This window comes from Nuphar pumila, chromosome 13, assembly GCF_984573655.1.
Source record: "Nuphar pumila chromosome 13, dmNupPumi1.hap1.1, whole genome shotgun sequence".
Classification (NCBI taxonomy): domain Eukaryota; kingdom Viridiplantae; phylum Streptophyta; class Magnoliopsida; order Nymphaeales; family Nymphaeaceae; genus Nuphar; species Nuphar pumila.
Window position 1 is genome coordinate 6,855,958 of NC_143261.1, and position 2,844 is coordinate 6,858,801.

At 42.9% G+C, this 2,844-nt stretch overlaps 1 pseudogene; it reads right to left on the reverse strand.

Moving 5' to 3' along the window:
• Window positions 1-1,377: 1,377 nt before the first annotated feature.
• LOC149817636 (glutathione hydrolase 3 pseudogene) lies at window positions 1,378-2,509 on the reverse strand (annotated as a pseudogene).
• Window positions 2,510-2,844: the final 335 nt, after the last annotated feature.

Here is a 2,844-nt window from a genome sequence, read left to right on the forward strand (position 1 = left end):
ATGTTTCCTATCAAAAGAAAATTTTGATTTAACACATATACAAACACGCCCCACCGAGAACCTCATTGCCGGGCTGTCCTCCTCCTCTTCCTCTTCCCGATGATGGGTGTCTGCGAACCCTCTCTCTCTATGGTGAGGGTCATCCAGTCCGGCGATCGGACGGTTCTGGAAGCTCTCACAGAGGTCGAGCTCTCCCGGATTCCGGGCTTCTCCTCTTCCTCTTCCCCACTCTCCGCATGTTCATTGGTGATCTAGACGACCTCCTCTAAAACCCTATTCTACGCAAGCTCCGATTCTGGAATCCTACTCTCCTTCGTGTTCAATCTCTTGCAGCAGCAACTGACGCGGTCAGATTCTTGTCCTTGCCAAGAGCTTGGCTCTCACCTACTCCTGGAGGATGGGACGACATCGCCCCCCTCTCATTTTTCTAACATTTTTTATTTTATTTTCTCATGCTACACAAACAAGTGAAATTTTTTCATTTAAAATAATTATCATATCAAAACTTCTCATAGGCAAATTTTTCTTTTCCTATGAGAATGTTTTTTATTTTGCTTCCAAACGTCCCTTAGATGTTCTACTAGAGCATCAATTGAAGGCCTTGAAAAAAAAAATGAAATCCATCTACGAGGCAACCAGTCCACTTACCTCAGGTCAGTGCTTGAGGTGTCGTTTATTGACACAGATAAATGGCATCAGTGGGACGTTGAACAGATCATCATCGTTAGGGATACAACTTGGTGTCCAGGGATCTCTTAACTGATCTTTTACATGACGCTGGAAACATTTTGAGTGGGGCTTGCATTCTGTTACTATATGACTCGGATTTGCAGGTTGTTTCAAGCCCCGCTGAGACCAACCGGTTCCACTCGTCCCCTATGTCATCCTTATCTGCATATACCTTGGACCCAAAAGGGTTAGTGTAGTTGGTGTGGGCTTTGGCTGTAGGACGGGCAGTCGGGGTTTGACTTCTGCGTTGCGTAACCCCTTGCTCAAGCCGAAGCAAGCATAGGACCTGGGGTTGAGGGTACTAGCTAGCCCTGACATTTTTCTGCCCCAGTAAAGCCACGATCTCTCCTACGCTGGTCTCAGGGTTTCCCCAGGTTGAATATGTGAGGAAAAAGTTGTTTTGATCAAATGATACTCCACATATGTGATCTACATCGTTCATTTAGTGAAGATTGACATTTAAACAGCTGAAATTCCACCCGGCCATGTGCAGGAATTTTTTGGCAATCCAAAAATCAATGGTTGACAAAATACAAAATTTTGTGATTTAAAAAATCATATTTTTTCATCAAAAAAATAATTTTCATTGGGTTGGTTCTTGTTAAATCAACCATGTTAAATCCATCTTTAGGGTCAGAATTGATCAAATTATCCATCTGATCGTTCAGCATGTACAATTCCAGTAGACGGCTAAAGGACACCTGCTCCAAAAACATAATTCACAGTGGTGGTCATTGAGACTGCATTTCTGTCTGCATCTACAATGCAAAAATGGCTGGTCCCGTGGTCTTCGAGCTGACTCCATCTGCAACCATTACACAATGTCACAGAAAATGAATATAGCTGATATTGACATATAGTGAGAAGATGATGATTATCATGATGATGCAATGCTCCTACTCGGGTATGTAATACTCAGGAGGAAATGTGTTGTTGTATAGTATCTTTTTTTGAAGTTTTGCTGCAAACTCTGAAGAAAGCATGTCATGTTGGTATTTTGTTATACTAACAAAGTCAGGGTCACCAAGATTCATTCTGACAGAGAGCATGTCTTTCAATGCTTCAATGAAACGATGTAGACCCAAAGGACCATTTGCCGGATATCCCGAGCACCATAGCTTGCTAGGATGTTCAAAATCTGATTCACAACAGTACCACCAAATATCATACTCGGCTCTAAAAATCGGCAAATATGCAGAAGATCTGTTTTGGTCCTATAACCACTGGAAACGTAAGATAAGATTTGAGGCAGAGAAAGACCAGAATTACTGACCAAAGACAAGCTCAGTGTCCCACTAGAAGGAGGAGGTATGCCCAAGATCCTGTAACCCAAAGCATCAACAACAACTAGAGGCCTAACTTCAACTTTGTAATTTTGGAGGTCTTGCATGGTTAATATTCCAACAGCCTCTTGCACATCCTTCACAAAACTCTCTCCTACACTCCCATAGTAAAATGCCATAGGCCCATGATCCGAGATCGCGTGGAGACATCGTGCAAGCTCTTGGTTGTAGCATCTTTCACCAGATCTTAGCAGTGTTCCGGTCGACACCAACATACGAAGAAAGCCGGGGTCGGCTACTGCCAGCATTTCCCATCTCTTCATGGCTGCTGCAAGGTATGGACATACAGTGATGCGGTCCCCAGCAAACGTTATGGAGGGAAGGATAAGCCTCTTCCATGTAAGCCTTCCATATTTCATCCAGGCTTCATGAAGGCCAGCTAGCACGCCAGGCACACCCATGGAGAGTGCACCAAACCACGGATTCCTGATGCTCATTGTACATGTCCCGTTCTTCCAAATGTAGATTTTCAGTACGCAACATGGTGAGATTTCCACACAAAATTCAATTTTGTCCAAGCTACATAGACGCTATAAATCTCATTCTTGGAAAACTTGCAATGCTTTCTCGGAAAAATCTCGGCATAAGTAAGAAGACATAAAATATTAGGCAAGTGTATAAGCAAGAATAATGCATTGGGGCAATGTTGTAAGTATTGTACAGTATCATGATACGTATAGTAACTATGACCTAACTTGATACGATACACACTTGTACTGCGATATGAGTGTGTTATCGGTTGTATCACATGATACAACCATGTATTGTACTG